Below are 20,053 nucleotides of genomic sequence, written 5' to 3' on the forward strand. Positions count from 1 at the left end.
AAAATAAGACAAATCAGAGATCGTACGAAGAGATTCAAGTGCTCATTTTTCCCGCACACTGTTCGAGAGTGGAAAGATAGAGAAATAGCTTGAAGGTGGTTCAATGAAACCTCTCTCAGGTTCTGTAGTGCGAATTCCAGAGTAGTCATCTAGATGCAGATGCGTTCGAGTGATGTGGTGACTTGGTAAGATACTGGACTCAAATGCTGGAGGAGAGCAGTTCAAATTCCCGTTCGGCCATTCAGATTTAAGTTTTCCGCGGTTTCCCTGAAGCGCTTAAGGGAAATGCTGGGATGGTTCCTTCGAGAGCGATATGGCCGATTTCCTTCCCCATTCTCCCGAAATCGAAGCTTTTGATCTGTCTTTAATAATCTCGTAGTCGACGAAACTTGAAACCATAATGTTCCTCCCTTCCTTTACTCTCGAATTGCCTTAGTACCAGAAATGTCTATCTGTATATAGCGAACCTTCCTGAGCCGCAGTCAGCTTGCTCCGGATGACAACTTGTGTGGTTGCTTCAGAGTTTAATATACGTCAGCTCTACTTCGTTTGTCAGCATCCTACGAAAGAGTGGGAGGTTCAAGGAAATACGCGACAATATTTTGCCACGTGTCGCTTATTACACCAAGAACACGTTGTCGAATATGAGTCCATAATCCAGTTATTCCGTACCTGATGAAACAACATTCTCAACTGAGTCACTGATAATTGGAAACAGGATTGTGGATTTACGGTGTTTATAGCCTACACTCAGAGAATCGGCCTGGTGCCAATCACAGAGTCGGTGAGCGAGAGTAGCCCTCTCTAAGGGGATTTGTTCTAGCTTACAACACTTTTACTACACTATTTGTACGCGATTTTGTTTCTAGATTCCACTGCATATTAAAAACCTTTTGCAGCGATGGTAATGCATCGACCATCCTGAATGCAGGGTGTTGTAAAAAGTGTCGAAAATTTTGAGCGGTGGTAGTAAAAAACTAAACAAGAAAAAGTCTAGTAAACTTGAGTCCGTAAACGCATACTTTGAGATATGAGCACTTGTCGAAAGTGGCTGACGACGTTTGCTTGTGAATATGTCCGCCTCTGTGTCAGTAAGGTAAACACCGAGGAATCCCTACCTCGGTGATTCGTCGAGAGGGTTCACTACTGTATGTGTCTCTCTGTATCGACGTACTCTAGTGTGCACATCGGTCCGAACGTTGTGTTGTCTACATAAAGTTGCGTTGTTTGCGTTTTGTTGTAGGTACTGTAGTACCAGAATTGCTGATGTGTGTTATTGTGCACTAAATTACTTGCAATCCTGGATCGTAGTGTACTTACTTACAAAAATTGCTTAAGTGATATGATTACTGACTATGATATTTGTACTGTCCTGTATAGGAATGGTTCAATACGTTTTCTTTCCTCTTTCACACGTTACCAGTGGAGGCGTACAATTCCACAAGCGATACGGCGGATATCATTTTCTGCTGTAGGTTAGATAACCTGTTCGGCCGACTTGTTTAGCGTTTTCAGGACACAGGCTCTCTAGCACTCCAGAAGGCGAACAGTGGACAGAATCAGTCAGTCCGCACACCGCACATGAAGAAGCATGTGCTGTATTCACTGGACGAAAGACCCAGAACCAGGCTGCAACGATCGTCAGCAGCAAAAGGCGTGAGTCACCCTCTTGTGTGGGCGGCACTACATGAGCAACTGCAGTATCCACACCTTCCTCAGCGAATCCAGGCACTAAGCCCAGAAAGCCACCGTAGTAGACTGGAGGTCTGTCAATGGCTCTTGCAGAAGTGTGCTACAGATCCATTGTTTCCCTCCAAGTTTTTATTTAGCGACGAGGCGGGGTTCATTAGACATGGCGTTGTCAAACTCCATAACTGGCGTGTATTGGCGGTTGAATACCTCCATGTAGTCGCAGAAACAGAGCATGAACATCGTTTATCCATTAATGCATGGGCAGGCGTTCTTGGCGATAAACTACTGGGGCCATACATCCTTACTACAAACATTAATTGGGGCCCACTATCATCAATTCCTCATTAACATGTTTCCTACCTTGTTGGAGGAGCTTCCATGTCAGCAGAAGACTACAATTGTAGTTAATGTACGATGACGCACCAGCACATTTCCTCCGCAGTGTGCGTGGACATCTGACGCAGGTCCGCTGGATTGGTCGAGGAGGCGCCACACCTCGCTAGAGTTCCCCGTTCCCCAGACGTGAATCCTCCAGATTTTTGGTTATGGGGACACTCGAAATCATTAGTCTATTCCACCCATGTCAACAATGTCCAAACAATTGAGGATCGAGTCTTTAGTCCATGCCAGCACTTACAACACCAACTGATTATATCTGAAAGAGTGCGTGACTGCTTAGGCACAGGGATGCATTGCCATGGACGAACATTACATTGAGCACCTCATAATGCAAGTGTCATGAATGGACGTCAGGTTGAATCTCTCCTATGAAGAAGTGAACAGGTAGCAGAAACTACGCGTTTCCGGACTAATCTTTACTGCAATTTTTTCTTGTGTCAGTGGGTGCTACCACCTCTCAAAATGTTTGCCTCTTTTTTTTAACACCCTGCATGTAAGGGACAATAAAAAAGTTTCCGTTTTAAGGCGTTACTGCAGCGCATATTAGCGCTATTCCATTGCGAATATACACTGAAGAGCCAAAGAAACTGATACACCTGCCTAATATGGTATAGGGCCCCCGCGAGCACGCACAAGGGCCGCAACACAATGAGGCATGGACTCGACTAATGTCTTAAGTAGTGCTGGAAGGAACTCACACAATGAATCTTGCAGGGCTGTCCATAAATCCCTAAAAGTACGTGGGGGTGGAGATCTCTTACGAACAGCACGTCGCAAGGCATCCCAGATATGCTCAATAATGTTCATGTCTGGGGAATTTGGTAACCAGCGGAAGTGTTTAAACTCAGAAGTGTGTTCCTGGAACCACACTGTAGCTATTTTGGACGTGTTGGTGTCGCATTGTCCTGCTGTAATTGCTCAAAAATGGTTCAAATGGCTCTGAGCACTATGCGACTTAACTTCTGAGGTCATCAGTCGCCTAGAACTTAGAACTAATTAAACCTAACTAACCTAAGGACATCACACACATCCATGCCCGAGGCAGGATTCGAACCTGCGACCGTAGCTGTACCGCGGTTCCGGACTGAGCGCCTAGAACCGCTAGACCACCGCGGCCGGCCGTAATTGCTCAAGTCCGCCGGAATGCACAATGGACATCAATGGATGCAGGTGATCAAACAGGATGGTTACGTACATTTCGTCCTACACCATTATAGAGCCTCCACCAGCTTGAACAGTCCCCTGCTGACATGCAGGGTCCATGGATTCATGAGTTTGTCTCCATATCCGTGCATGTCCATCCGCTCGATATAATTTGAAACGAGACTAGCCTGACAAGGCAACGCTTCTCCAGTCATCAACAGTCCAATGTCTGCGTTGATGGGCCCAGGCGAGGCGTAGAGGCTTGTGTTGTCATCAAGAGTACTCGAGTGGGGCCTTCGGCACCGAAAGCCCATATCGATGATGTCTCGTTGAATGGGTCCCACGCCAGCACTTGTTTATGGCCCAGCACTGAAATCTACTGCAATTTGCGGAAGGGTTGCACTTTCGTCACGTTGAACGGTTCTCTTCAGTCGACGTCGGTCCCGTTTTTGCAGGACCTTCTTTCCGGCGGCAGTGATATCGGGGATTTGATGTTTTACCGGATTCCTAACATTCACGGTACACTCGTGAATTGGTCGTACTGGAAGATCCCCACTTCATCGGTACCTCGGAGGTGCTGCGTCCCGTCACTCGCGTACTCTCTCCTGGGACAAGCTGGCACACAACTGTTGTAGCTGGTACTTGATATCCTGGATACTGGCGCTGGACGAAGTCGACATCCCAGCTGGTTCCCCACATGTTCTATCGGGGACACATCTGAGGGTCTTGCAGACCTTGGCAGTACCTCAACATCATGCAAACAGTTCATAGACACACGTATCATGTGTCAACAAGCATTGTCGTGTTGAAAAATGACAAGACGATGCCGTCACATGACACAGGTTGTCTATAGAGTATCGTTGTGCCGTTAGAGTTCCCCCTGTCACCTCCAGCCGTGGTCTGACGTCATACCCGATGACTCTCCACACGGTGACGCCAGGAGTAACACCTCTGCGCCTCTTCATATCATTGAAAGAATGGAACATCTGTCCAGGTCGCCACCATACTCGCCGACGGTGGTCATCTGTGGTCGTGCAGAACCGTGATTCGTTGGCGAACGAAATACGACGCCATTCATCGGCAGACCATGCTTCCCAGTCACGGCACCATTCTAAACGCAGTCGGGACAGTAACGATCTAGTCCGCCTGCTGCTAGTCTCCGCCTAATAGTGCAGGATGACACAGAATGTTTCAGGAAGTCCATAACTTGTTTTCTAATGGTGGGCACAGATGTGAAGTGGTTTTGATGTGCTTGGTGCTCAATACGATGATCCTTCTTTGAGGTGGTCGGATGCGGTCGAGCGGAACGTTGACGACGAGTGTGAGAGCCTTCACATTCCTTTACAGTCCTACATCTTGCCATTATCACGTCCGAATATATCACATTTCTTGGTATTGCATGATTCTATCAGTCTGTCAAGTGGATAATCGTCAAGAGCCCCCTTTAAAACTGTCAGGTGCTGATAACGCTCTCTCATACGACTACATGGCACCTCTCTATTGTTCACACTAACCACTCAACATGTGACGCTGTTCACGTCCTTTATATTCAACACCAGAGCTGCTAACAACACTAAACACGAGTAACACTAATGCATTCTGGTGTGCGTTCTACTGTCACAGAGAACATAGCCGCCGAAGCTGTGTACGTATACGATATTACATTGACATACGACCACATTAAATAGACGCTTCTCTTTTTGTCAGGCAACGTAAAACAAATGTAATGGGATGCGGCCGACTTAAATCAGGGGCTGCCGAGGAAATTGGATAAGGGGATGAGACCCTAAAAGTAGTAAATGAGATCTGCTATCTGTGCAGATAATTAGTTGACGATAGCCGAAACAGAGAGTGTATTTTACAGGCAGACTAGCAATAGCAAATACAAATCTAATTGTTACAAAGGCTTTCTGAAGCTATTGCTCTGTAATGTAGCCTTGTACGAAAGTGATACGTGGTTGGCAGACAGTTTAGATAAGAGGAAATGTGATGCAACATGAGAATTCTGAATATCAGATGGGTTAATCGCGTAAGTACTGAAGAGGTACTGAATCGAATCATATGGTAAAAAAATGTATCGCTTAACTTGATTAGAAGAAGGGATCGGTTGATAGGGCACATCCTGAGGCTTCGAGCAATAGTCACTTTGGTTACGTAGAGAAGCGTGTGTGAGTGTGGAGAGTATGTAGGCTGTAATAGTTATGCGGGGACCAAAAGACATACACAGGACAGACTATCACGGGGAGCTGCATCAAAGCAGTCATCTCACTGAAGGCCACACCAACAACGCGTTTCACACGTGCCATTTCAAGAACTCTGTGACTGCACAGTCTCGGACATGGACAGCCCGAAGATCTTGCTCTGATGACATGTGTTTCTATCTACATCTACACCTTCATCCATACTCCGCAAGCCACCTGACGGTGTGTGGCGGAGGGTACCTTGAGTACCTCTATCGGTTCTCCCTTCTATTCCAGTCTCGTATTGTTCGTGGAAAGAAGGATTGTCGGTATGCCTCTGTGTGGGCTCTAATCTCTCTGATTTTATCCTCATGGTCTCTTCGCGAGATATACGTAGGAGGGAGCAATATACTGCTGGACTCTTCGGTGAAGGTATGTTCTCGAAACTTTGACAAAAGCCCGTACCGAGCTACTGAGCGCCTCTCTTGCAAAGTCTTCCACTGGACTTTATCTATCATCTCCGTAACGCTTTCGCGATTACTAAATGATCCTGTAACGAAGCGCGCTGCTCTCCGTTGGATCTTCTCTATATCTTCTATCAACCCTTTCTGCTGAGCAGTATTCAAGCAGTGGGCGAACAAGCGTACTGTAACTTACTTCCTTTGTTTTCGGATTGCATTTCCTTAGGATTCTTCCAATGAATCTCAGTCTGGCATCTTCTTTACCGACGATCAACATTATAGGATCATTCCATTTTAAATCACTCCTAATGCGTACTCCCAGATAATTTATGGTATTAACTGCTTCCAGTTGCTGACCTGCTATTTTGTAGCTAAATGATAAAGGATCTATCTTTCTGTGTATTCACAGCACATTACACTTGTCTACATTGAGATTCAATTGCCATTCCCTGCACCATGCGTCAATTCGCTGCAGATCCTCCTGCATTTCAGTACAATTTTCCATTGTTACAACCTCTCGATACACCACAGCATCATCCGCAAAAAGCCTCAGTGAACTTCCGATGTCATCCACAAGGTCATTTATGTATATTGTGAATAGCAACGGTCCTATGACACTCCCCTGCGGCACACCTGAAATCACTTACTTCGGAAGACTTCTCTCCATTGAGAATGACATGCTGCGTCCTGTTATCTAGGAACTCCTCAATCCAATCACACAATTGGTCTGATAGTCCATATGCTCTTACTTTGTTCATTAAACGACTGTGGATAGCGTGTTTCGCTCATCTAGCGATCGACTATCACGACGATGGCCTGCAGAAGGTCAGACGTGGTATTCGCCTTGGTGGCAAGGGTGTTGTATCTACAACACAAGTGCTATCTAATTCAACTGCTCGCAAGTGTAAATGTTCTTTAGGAACTGTCAAGCAGAATACATCCAGAAGTTGCGGCAACCAGTGGTCCACCTTGCAACGGCAAATAATATTTGCTGACCCCACCAGTCATAACGCCAGTAGTATAAATATTATTTACACTATGTGATCAAAAGTATCCAGACACCTGGCTGAAAATGACTTGCAAGTTCGGGGCGCTCTCCATCGGTAATACTGGAATTCAGTATGGTGTTGGCCTACCCTTAGCCTTGATGACAGCTTCCAACCCTCGTAGGCATACGTTCAGTCAGGTGCTGGAAGGATTCTTGGGGAATGGCAGCCCATTCTTCACGGAGTGCTGCACTGAGGAGAGGTATAGATGTCGGTCAGTGAGACCTGGCACGAAGTCGGCGTTCCAAAACATCCCAAAGGTGTTCTATAGGATTCAAGCCAGGACTCTGTGCAGGGCAATCCATTACAGTAATGTTATTGTCGTGTAACCACTCCGCCACAGGCCGTGCATTATGAACAGGTGCTCGATCGGGTTGAAAGATGCAGTCACCATCCCCGAATTGCTCTTCAACAGGGGGAAGCAAGAAGGTGCATAAAACATCAATGTAGGCCTGTGCTGTGATAGTGCCACGCAAAAAAACAAGGCGTGCAAGCCCCCTCCATGAAAACACGACCACACCATAACACCACCGCCTCCGAATTTTACTGTTGGCACCACACACACTGGCAGATGACGTTCATCGGGCATTCGTCATACCCACACCCTCCTATCGGATCGCCACATTGTGTACCGTGATTCGTCACTCCACACAGCGTTTTTCCACTGTTCAGTCATCCAATGTTTACGCTCCTCACACCAAGCGAGGCGTCATTTGGCATTTACCGGCGTGATGTGTGGCTTATGAGCAGCCGCTCGACCGTTAAATCCAAGTTTTCTCACCTCCCGCCTAAATGTCATAGTACTTGCAGTAGATCCTGATGCAGTTTGGAATTCCTGTGTGATGGTCTGGATAGATGTTTGCGTATTACACATTACGACCCCTCTTCAACTGTCGGCGGTCTCTGTCAGTGAACAGACGAGGTTGACCTGCACGCTTTTGTGCTTTACGTGTCCCTTTACGTTTCCACTCCACTATCACACGGGAAACAGTGGACCTAGGATGTTAAGGAGTGTGGAATTCTCGCGTGCAGACGTATGACACAAGTGGCACCCGATCATCTGGCCACGTTCGAAGTCCGTGAGTTCCACAGAGCACCCCATTCTGCTCTCAGACGATCTCTAAAGACTGCTGAGGTCGCTGATATGGAGTACCTGGCAGCACAATACACCTAATATGAAAAACGTATGTTTTTGGGGGTGTCCGGATACTTTTGATCACATAGTGTACCTACAGTCACAGGAGCAATCACCGTCAATTGGTTAAAGCATGCCTTAATTAAACACATGGGTAGTGTTAGCGAATCTTGTTCCCAAATATGCCTCGTCGCATGTTAGGTAGAATTTCACTACTCGCACAGTTACGTCACTTTGAAAGTAATGGGGAAAAAAATGCCCTAGATAGATGCACGTTGGACTTCAAGTATCACTTACAGGGTTCTGTGTGGATTTTATTCACGAAGAAGGGATCATAGACATGTTTTGTTATTCTCAAAGAAACAAACGAATAAAAGTAATTATACAGGATGATGAAAACGGGACAAACAGAAGACATCCAGAGTATTCCAATAATTTAGGCTCGGATTGGTGTTTTAGGTCTTCGGACCTTTAGTCCTATCAAGCACATGCGAAATTCTGTCAGTGGCCTACCTGCTTAGCTTGTCCTCTCTAAACGAAATCTGTAATATTTGCAAGGAATTGTTTGAAAGGAAGATAGGAAGGAAGTTTCCGAAATGGGGATTAACTTGGATTCGGTAAGGAAGGAATAAGTAGTTGTCAGGGACCTCGTTGCTGCCTTCAGAAATATCATGGAGGCTGTAAGTGAGAATACACAAGACGTGATTTGAACCCTGCTCCTTCCTAATACCAGTCCTCTGTTTAATCCAAAGAACCACCTCGCCCTTCCATCACCCAGGCGTATACAACAATGTAACTGATGTACATCTATAACACCAAAGTCTCTGTGAGGTTTGCACCGTTAATTCTCGAGAGTCTGACGGTTTTCTTCTACATTTATTTAATCCTTCCTGTGCTCGAGCTCATAGTTCACAGATTTGTAATGATTTCTGCTTGCACTGTTTTATTATTAAATTAAGTGTCAGCAACATTCCTTTAGTTATAATTACATTTATTGTCGTTATTGTGTGTTCATATTTCGGTTTACCCTTAAGTTATGATGAGAAAGGATGAATTTATAGCGTTCTACCATGAACGCTCTTGCATCATCTCGTTGGGAAATCCTAAGAATTTGCAATTATGCAACACCAATACCCACACTTCTGCCTTCTCAGGCCAATCTATGTTGTTCGGAAATGAAGTCGGTACAAAGGTAGCAGTTGTAACGCGTTTTGAAAAATCTCCTTTTGATCTTGGAAAATCGACGAGTTTATAGTTGTTTAAGGCGTACGGTACAGTATATTCGTCTATACGGTTTCATTCTTAATTACATTCAGCGATACACAAGACCATCGTCAAGTTCAAATCAGTTCCTTGTTCTACAACATTCATAATGAGGAAGTTCAATCGGACTAAAATGACACTGCCCGGAGGGTTTTCCTTAACCACAGTTTCTAGTCTACCGACTGATCTTTAGATTGTTCCTTAAGTTCGAAAGCAGAAATTACTTAAACTGACAGCAGGAAGAATAAGGTTTGGTTCAAATGGCTCTGAGCACTATGGGACTTAACATCTGAGGTCATCAGTCCCCTAGAATTAGAACTACTTAAACCTTACTAACCTAATTACACCACAAACATCCATGCCCGAGGCAGGATTCGAACCTGCGACCGTAGCAGCAGCGCGGTTCCGGAAAGAAGCGCCTAGAACCGCTCGACCACAACGACCGGCAATAAGGTTTAACGATCCGTCGCCGGCGAGGTCACTGCAGTCGGTGTACCGTCTCGTATTGTGGAAGGTTATCGGTCGCGTCCTTTTCAGAGGAACCATCGCGACACTTGTTTAAAGCGATTTAGGGACTCCGCGACAAATATAAATCTGGATGACCGGACGCGGATTTGATCCACCGTGCTCCCGAATGTGAGTGTACTGTGTGCCAGTGCACAACTTCGCCAGGTAGCATTGTACAATAGCCTGCATTTTTGAGAACTGGTCTAAAGATAGAAATTATTTTGCAATATTTACATTCCTAGGAGTAAATTTTCTGAAGCCTTCTTCTTGGAATTTCTATTTTAAATACCTCTAAAATTTAGATCCTTAAATAATTTTTTGCTATAACCATTTACAGAAAATGAAAACTTTGACTATCAAATTTTAAAATATTAGTTTTGAAAGATTCTGAATTTTTCCATGCATGACTTCAATTAAAAAATTACTAATATTGTCCGCTCTATGTAAGATATGGACCGAACAGAGTGATGTTTTAGCTTGTTTCGTTTCAAACCGAACTTCCAGTATTCCCACTTCAACCTTGTATCAAACTAAAGGGCTTAGCAAAACTGCGCACTGTAGCTAACTTATCTCTGAAATTTCCTGCATACACAAGTTGAAGAATATACGTTCAAGTGAGTATGTGGTAGTTTTCCTTTAAAAAAAATTTAAAATTTAAAATAAAGGATTTTGTATTAAATTTCTCGGTGTCTCCTTATGCGTGACGATAAAACGTTTCCGCCCTGGTGAGGTACAGGAACACCCGAGTGAGCCTCTTCAAATAACAGCTGTCTACACTGTCGTAGAGTGATTCTCCGTGCCTGATTAACTGGAGCTGCATTTACGCGGTCCGATTGGCTGGCAACGCAAGCAGCAGCTTAAATGACCGTTGCAGGCCCCCTTCATCAGCTCTCTCTCTCATCCACCAGGACCAACGGCAATGCGCCATAGGCTTCTGAGTAAGTCGACGCTTGCGTACCAATCAGTGCCAGACTAGAGGCAGAAGCAAATTTCAGTCCACTCGCCTCCAGCGAGACGTTTACTCACTCAGGTATCAGTTTTACCTTGCTTATTTAACACCAGAACGTCTCAATTTCGCACACTTTTGGTGGAAGCCGGGTTCTTCGTGTAATATGCGGTGCAGTCGATTTCTGATCCTAGTCAACCTGAAGCCCGAACTCTCCGCAACAGTACAGTTCATAAATCTTCAACAACCATTCTGCACCAGCAATGTGCCAGCGTTCAGGAGCACTCCGCACCTACTTGTCTTTGACTCTGCCAGTAAGACGCTCCGCTGTGGTGGGAAGACCACCCAAAACAATCACAATATTCTTATTCATTGCAGCATTTTCCCACTTGGAAAGCGTCGATCTCTTCAGATATGAGAAATCCAAATTTCTCAATATCTTTCGTCATATGGACGGAAGCCAACGATCTCAATATCTTAACTAACAAAACCTCTGATTAGAGCATTCAGTCTGTCGCCAATAGCTGCAGCGTTGGTCTCAGTAAGAGATAATCTTCTCAGGTTGTAGCCTTACCAGTGAAACCTGTGAAATGCGAGATATGCGAAACCTTTATGAGACATTCTCGCTGGAAACATGATCAAGGAGAAAACTGTCCTTTGCATAACATACTACATGCATTTCCATAGCATGGAAGTGTTTTGCCGTGGCCTCTGATATTGCTCAAGTACGTGGTGTCATACAAACGTATAGGGCGAAAAGTCATTATGACGATCTTGGGTAGTGGACCAGGAGTAGCAGGAGCTAACTGATTTACGGGTTTTTCGAACTTTGACCTTAAAAGTGACATTCAAGGTCACCTCACTGACATGTGTCAAAGCCATGTCTCTAGGGCAATTGTGTAACTTAAGAATGGTGGGAAAATCGAAGTGACGTCAAAGCAGCACAAGTCGAGGTCACCACCCATCATCATACAAGTCCACTCACAACAGTAGGACAATTGTATGACATAAAAATGGCGATAAATTGAAAGTAATGGGGGGAAATTAAAACAAAAACTGGAATGCTGTTGGTTGGGTATATAAGCCCAACCTGCTGGGTTGCCAGATATCGTGTGATGCATGACAGGGAAACTATACGACTTAAAAATGGCTCGAAAATAGAGGTCGCTTCAGACTCATATATATATGTGTGTGTGTGTGTGTGTGTGTGTGTGTGTGTGTGTGTGTGTGTGTGTGTAGTTTACAGGCGCTCAGTACCGAGGTTGTTAGTTCCCTTACACATAATAAATGAAACGAATGTGGATAAAATGACAGAAGTGTTGTCCCACAGTGACGAGGACACCTATAAAATTACTCATTGACTCACTCCCACCTCACTCGCGTTGATCAACACAATCAGAGGCTTTAATACAATAGAGAAGTTTGAAAGGTGCTAGACATGGGTTTAAAACAGAAGTAAAACCACAGAAGAGCTAAAAGAAAGGCACAGGGAAATGTGACTGGCTGACCACTTACAAAAAACATGGGTGAGTCCGTCACCTGTTAACACATTAAGAACATTGTGAGGTAACGGGCGAGTTGTGGCGCCCTGAAAATATTCTAAGATCAGAGTTGGCGGCCACCGCTCGGGCCGCGACTCGTTAGCAGCCGCGTGATGCTGCACAACGGCTGGACCACATGGTCCAGGGACTGCGTGGCTGGGAATTCGATGGTGACGCTGTATCGATGAAGGAGACATGCCGAGAGTGCCAAAGACGGCGGAGTTTGTGAAACCTTAATGACAGACGTTTCACAGTTCATATAAAAATTAAGAGTAGCCAGAGGAATCGTGATACCTCAAAAAGAAACATGTACATTACCATTATATGCACGATGATTCTGATGGTGTAATCAGATTTTCAATATCTTTATTAGTTTAAAGTTTAGTAGCTGATAGATTATACAAGTAACACCCAGTAACGAATTTACAAAATCTAAACAGTTCATCTGATTTTGTCGATCGACGTGTCTTTAGAAGGCTATTAGTGTAAACTTAAATTGGTATAAATTACAGGCATGTAACTTGACTAGTACATGAGTTATTAGAGGTCAAAGTGGCCGATTACTATCGATCGCGCCAGGCCATAAGTACTCCACAGTTACACGAAAAATCGGTGGCAACATGCTTATAAATATATTTGTACATCTATGTCTTTGTTTATATCCTATATATACTGTTCATGAAGAAATTGGTCAATTATTTACTGTGTTTTAGAAAGCACAGAGACATTAGGCTACTGGCTTACTTCTGTTCTGTTCCTTTATTTAATTTATTTATGTATTTAATAATGTGTGTTACAGCGTGTTTATGGTCCAGCTGTAGGAATATTTTTTTAATTTCAAGTTATTTAAGTGTAAATCCGGTATTTCTAATGTGTTTCATTATGTTTGTGAGTGTGCGTTGGCTTGGAGACAGGGCAGGAGCTCTGTAGCCAATCACAGCGAACGTTCCAAAAAGCACACGTGGAGAGACTGTATGGAAGTGGGAGAGGAGCATCGTTTCGAGAGAGGACAAGGGAGTTCTGGACAATACGGCACAGGGCACGGAGGATCGTGGACAGTACGGGGCGACGGACGCAGAGTCGCGGAAAAGACTTGAAGAGAGGAGCAGTTTGCGCGTGGTCGCGGGATATACAAATATTTCGTATTGCTGACTTTTGCGCTTGTGAGATTTCCGTGGCTTCTGCAGTGAAGACGTAGTATGCATTTAGAAGTGAATATCTCGCGAGTTATGTTGTTGTTCATAACTAATTACGTGAAGTAGGAGTCTATTGTTTCCCTCTTATGCAACTTATATTTTACGTACTTGCAGGACCATCGACACCAATAAGTGTTTTACAGTAATAAAGGGCATTCTTAAAGGTACTTCTGCTATGGTACTCATCATTTAAAGTCGTTAAAATAGTACCTGCAGAATTTATTTAATTGCAATCTTTAATTTATAAATGTCTCTATTACGTTCAAAATTCGCAGTTGCCGAGTGATAGCAACCTTCGCCCACTTGATTCGTCTGTATATTCATATTGTATACTGTAGACTCATCAGTATTTGACATGTAATGTGGTAACTACATGTCCCAGCCCCTAGACAACGAAACCAGCCAAAACTTTTAATGTTTCAACTGTAAGCTGTGGGTACGTAGTTGAGATGCTCACTTCATTTAATTAGACAGCCTGCAACATCACCCTAAAATTATCGGAAACAAGTTGGACAGATCACAAGACCTTTGAATTCTAGCCACATTCGTTTCATTGTCACTTAAAATAGAGCGCTTATATGCTGGCAAATCTGCCGCTGTCTTCTGATCCGAAAATAAAACACAGTCTAGTAAAATGTGGTGCACAGTGATCTGCATGCCGCAAGCACCACACATTGGAGGGTCGTCGCGTCAGAGCAAGAATCCATGCGTCAGAGGACTGTGGCCTATGCGAAGACGAATAAGGAGGACCTCATCCCGTCTTCGTGACTCGAAGGAGGTACGCCACAGTCGCGTAGTTGGCTTTACTAGATGCTGCTTATTTGTTACCTCCATCCACTCGTCTTCCCATGGACGCATGACTCTGTACATCAACAGCGAGAAGATGAAATAACTGAGGATCACGACACGCCTCCTCGGCTGCTACATCTGCCCTTTCATTCTCCGCCGTACACATGTGCTCACTGGTACCCAGCAGAAAGACTTCTCCTTCCCCAACCACTGTCGTTGCAGGAGGGTGTTCTGGATATTCCCGACTATTTTCTCTGCTGGGTACAAGCGTTGTAGAGAGTGAAAGGAATTCAGAGAATCGAAACAAACAAGAAGTTTAGCACTTAAAACACATCTCCTCTGCTCCAGTGCCGGCAAGATCGCATATAATTCTGCGCCGAAGATAGTCAAGTTTTGAGGCAATTGAACCTTGAGGAAACGATCAGGGAAAACAACAGCTCACCCAACGGAGTCCTCCTGTTTCGACCCATACATAAAGACAGCTGTAGAGTTATGGTGTTCAGTTAAAATGTCAAAAATAATTTATTAAAAATGTATGCAGGAGTGTAATATTTGCTGTACCACACTAAATTTAAAATTACGCTGGGTCTATGCAGTAACCATGGTGGCAGACGGTTAAAACCCTGAATTTGGGGTTGTACATGCTCCATACTAGGTGACTAGCACATGCTACACGCAGAACCCAGACGGCCTTGTTGCTCATGGGCGATTGGAGAAAAGGTGTTCCAGGGGTAGATGAGCAACAGCATGGTATGCAGGTGAAGTTGGAGCTGTGAGGAAGTTACATGCCTATCGCACCATGACGAGCTGCCATCTGCCCTCTGTCTGCTCCTAACGATATGTGACTGAGGCACTATCAGATATTCAGTGCCTTCTGAGTTCTGGCTTTCAGGTCTCTCAGGTATGTTAACTATGTCAGTTCGAGTCAAAAATGAGACCTAGAAATCTCACTGGGTCTTTAAAATGTAGAATGTTGTCTCTCATATACAAGTCAGGCAAATTAAAAATCGGACGAGAACGATTACACACGTACCTGCAGAACACTGGAAACTTGTTTTGCAGCCCACTCATCTAACCTCCGCAGTTTAAGCTGCAACTGACGAGTCGCTGTTGCAATACTGGAGGAGGAACATGAAACAGCAAAATCGTCCACAAGCACTTTACGGGAGTCCCTACAGTAGATGTGATACTGTTTATGGCTATGGCAAAGAAGGTAAGACTCAAAACACTGCCCCGAGGGACACCACTCTCCTGCTCAAAACGATCTGACAGTACGTCACCAACTCGGGGCCTAAAAAAAGATCATATGAAGATGGGGAGGTGGCCACAAAAGCCCCATTGATGCAGCTGGGAGAGAGTTCTCTGTGTCCAAGTAGTGTCGCACACCTTACTGATATCAAAGAATATGATACAGTGACGTTTACATAGGAAAGCCTGCTGAATAGCCACCTCTAGTAGGGTCAGGTTGTCGACAAAGGACCGAAATCTCCATAATCCACACTGAGAGCGGCTAAGGAGTAGCCTGGTCTCTATCGACCTGACCGGAAGACTGTTAACCAATCTCTCCAAGGCCTTTCCTACACAGCTCGTTAAGCCGATACTCTTACATGTGCGATCCTTTCCTGGTTTGAGGAGACGTATCAAAATTGCCTCTCTCCTCGATTAGGGAAGTGGCCTGTCTACCATATCAAATCCAAACATTCGAGGAGGATTTCCTTTGACAATGCTGGCAAATGTCTAAGCATGCACTGCCATGTTTGGTCTTGACCAGGTGCAGTATCATGAGTCTCAGACAGTGTCAACTCCAGGTCCCACATCGAGAAAGGGTAATTGTAAGACTCAGGATTGTTGGGTCTGAAGTCCAGCTTGCCTCTCTGTACAGTCGCACGGTAGCGGCGAAACGCTGGATCCTGGCTGGCATTGGCAGTAGTTTTTGTAAAATGCTCTGCCAGCAACTGCGCTGTGTCTCCAGGTGTTGTTTGGAGACACACTTGTTTCAGCACTACTGCTATTGGTAAACGACTGTGGTTACCGGAAATTCTCCTGACGGCTTCCCATATTTTTATAGAACAAGTGGATCGGCTGATTAGTCCAGGGACGCCTGCCATGAGCTTCTCTTGCTCTCCTTAATTACGTGTTGAGCCTTGGCTCTCGCGACACGAAATGCTGTGAGTTTCTCTGCTGTTGGGCGGTACTTAAACTGTCGAAGAGCCACACACCTCTCCCGGGTTGCTGAGAGGCACTTACTGGTCCACCAAGGTACAGGCTGCCTCCTAAGATGACCTGAGGATTTTGGGATAGATAAGTCAGCGGCATGATGGATCACTAGTATAATGTGGTCCACCCATTCATGAACACTGTCACGGTGTTCAAACACAGCCAGCTGGCTGAATAGCGTCCAGTTAGCCCTGTTGACCATCCATTTTGATGGCCTCTTCTTCAGGGACTGCTCCATCCAGTAAGTGAATGTGGAGTGGAAAGTGGTCACTGGAATAAAGGTCGTCAATGACTTCCCACTGAACGGAGTCTGCAAGGGATGGAGGGCAGAAAGAGAGGTCTATGGGTGAGAATGACTCAGTATCAGCACAGGACTGAATGGGAGTGCCTGTGTCGAGGATTCACAGCTTGTCAGCCGTCATGAGGTTCTCCAAAACCCGATCCAGAGGGCAAGAAGAGGTTGAGCACCACAAGATGTGATGGGCGCTGAAGTCTCCTAGTAGCAGAAATGGTCAGAAGAGTTGTTCCATAAGATAGGTGAAAGCTTCAGAGTATTGCATCTTTCAGAGGTAGAGACAGTGAGCAAACAATGATCCTCTCATACACATGAATTTCAACAGCAACTGCTTGCAGGTCAGGTGCCAGGGGGAGAGCAGAGGAAAGGTGCACATTATTGAAAAACACAGCAACCCCTCCCTTAGTTCTGTCCCCAGTCAGGTCATCCTTTCGGTGAGCAGTATAGCCCTGTAACACAGGGGCGTCAGTGGCTTTAAAATGTATTGGATGTAAACATACACACAGGGGGCGTTCCTGTGACAGTAGTTTCAGTTCTTCCACATGTGTCTTGAACCCATTAATGTTCCAATGTGATTTGGGAGCCATCTGTCACAGGTGTTTTACTTTCACCCTGTCTTTTTACCAGGAAAGGGAACCCATAATGGGTGTAGGCTCAGTCCTGGGGCGACATGATTGCTCCAGAAGTCCATTAGCTCTACAGAAGAATTATGAGAGACGTCAGATAGGATGCCGTAGACTTTGTCAGACTCTACTTTCCGACTACGTCGATCATGGACGCTTGATCTTTCATTTTTTTACCCTGGGTAGGCTTTGGAGCCAGTTGTAGTGGCAATGCTGGACGTTGGACCAGACTGAACCTTTGGGGGGGGGGGGGGGGGGGGGGGGGAGGCGGGGGTGCGCAGAGAGCTCTGCAGCATCAGCTACCACGGCCTTGTCTAATGTTCTAGGAGGAAGTGTAGGCTTTGAAATAACTGCAGCAGCAAAAGTACGCCGGCAAACGCATGTATTGATGCTGGCACTGGCAGCCTCCGTTTGCATAGAACCCTCGGTCTCCTGAACTGGCTGTTCAAGGACAGACGCCAAGGGGGTAGCAAACTTGAAGGGCTACGTGGCCTTATAGATCTGTTTGGCCTCACCGTATATTATATCCGTGGTTGTTTCGATCTCCTATATCTTCCTTTCTCCAAGGAAGACACGGTAGTCCCTACTCCAGGCGGGGTGATCTTCAGAGCAATTTACACACTTTGGAGGAGATAAACAACAAAGCCTTCATGGGCGGTCTTATTACATTTTCCACAAGTGGCTTCTCTCTCTCACAACCTAAGAAGGTGTGCCCAAAGTGCTTGCATGTAAAACAGGGCATCGGATTGGGAAAATAAGGCCACACGCTGAGGCGAAGGAGACCGCATACTCCAACAGTAAATCTCCCCATCATGCACAGCACCTCTCTTGTAGCATCTACCACAATAGATTGTTGTTGACCGCTCCCGTAACATTCTACCGCCGACTAAATTATCCTATGACAAAGCTCTTGGATGCTCTATTGATCCAAACCGGTAAGAAACTCAGGCTGACGAGCAAACACTCTGAAACGAAGTTTTTTTTTTTTTGGTTAAACACTGACCAACAGAATTTTCATTGACAAAAACTACTCAAACTTAACCTATTCATTTATTACCCACAATATACAAGCCCAACGCAATCTGGCCGCTATACATTGAGAATATGACTTCCCATAATTAACACAAAAGAAATTTATGAAATTAAAGAAATATGAAACTATCTCCAACTCTGTTAATTGCCTAAACTCATTTCAGTCACGAATAGTGGGATCCCCATTCTTTTTCATAAGTCACTTACCTCACAAGAAATCTTCATAACACGAACAAAAGCAATTACAGCAAGTAGAAACAACAGCCAGATAAATAAAAAGATTCTAACTACTATAGACTAACTACTAGGAGGCATATGGTTTGCAAAAGAAGATTTTGTTGTCGAGCAAACTATGTATTTAGAAAATATTACCTTATACATGTGATATCCAGTTCCAAAAATTATATAGTTGTCAATAATTCCACTACCCAAACATTATCAACCATACATCCTTATCATACCTTTCCTTGCATCTTTTCTTATAAGAAATTTCATCTCACTTTACACTGTGTGTCCTACGAACACAGAGTTTCCACAAAGAAAGACATGTCCATACACTTCTCTATCCAGTCGCTATCTGCTAGTCCGTCCAACCACAGAATCTCTAGCCGAGGGCGCAGAGCGCTGTCAGCGATATAACAGTCTATAGCGCTGCCAACATGCAAACAGGCTACTTACAACTCGTAAATAAATAGTGGTCGATAGTTGTTTTGTAAGCTGTTCATTTCGCTGATGATTAATCCTATTTTCCTAAGATTCTGCCAACGAACCTTAACATGTAATGCGATTCTCCTACTAGTTGTATTATGTAAAAATTCTACGTTAAGGTATTATATACTTATTACCCATTCCAATATCTTATCTTCATATAAACAATGTGTTACATTTATTTACAACCAGAGACTGCATCAATTCCCGATCCTATGCGATTCTTATTCGTGCACTGAGCTACAGCTCATTGGCGTTGCGACCCTCTAATGAGGTCGTCTACATCTACGTCCGAACACATATTGTACAAGTCGCTGGGCAGAGCCTGGTGGAGAATACATTGTAGCAGTATTATTGAATTTCTTTCGTATCCCAGCCACATATATTGATCCATGAAATACAAAATTATAGTATATATGCCTCATCACATACCATAATCCCTCTTATGATCGCTATGCAGATATACGACGGTGGCGTAATGGACTGCATTTTCTCTGAATAGTGTTTTGCGAGAAATATATCTTCTTTTTCCGAGCTTTTCCCGTTACATATTTGTGGGCTACGGTGTCATTTATATTATATCCTTGCACAGTGCACTGCAATACCTACAACAAAGCTCCATATATCTGCAGATTTTTTTGATGATTGTGATTCTTTTGTCAAGTGGTATCCGCACGAAATACATAGGGCTCACGTTGGGGTGGGTGTGTGTGTGTGTGTGTGTGTGTGTGTGTGTGTGTGTGTGTGTGTGTGTGTGTGTGTGTGTGTGTGTGTGTGTATATATATATATATACACACATACAGTGGTCAAAATAAATGTTGTATATTGCTTTACTGTCAATACTGGACACAACAGGAAACAAAACTAATTTTGTTTTGT

The 20,053-nt window shown here is 44.6% G+C and overlaps 1 protein-coding gene across 2 annotated transcripts in view; it reads left to right on the top strand.

Moving 5' to 3' along the window:
• LOC124555132 (MAM and LDL-receptor class A domain-containing protein 1-like) overlaps positions 1-20,053 on the top strand; it is a 1,074,113-nt gene that overhangs the window by 1,003,426 nt on the left and 50,634 nt on the right. The window lies entirely within an intron of this gene.

Source organism: Schistocerca americana, chromosome X (assembly GCF_021461395.2).
Source record: "Schistocerca americana isolate TAMUIC-IGC-003095 chromosome X, iqSchAmer2.1, whole genome shotgun sequence".
In the NCBI taxonomy this organism is placed as follows: domain Eukaryota; kingdom Metazoa; phylum Arthropoda; class Insecta; order Orthoptera; family Acrididae; genus Schistocerca; species Schistocerca americana.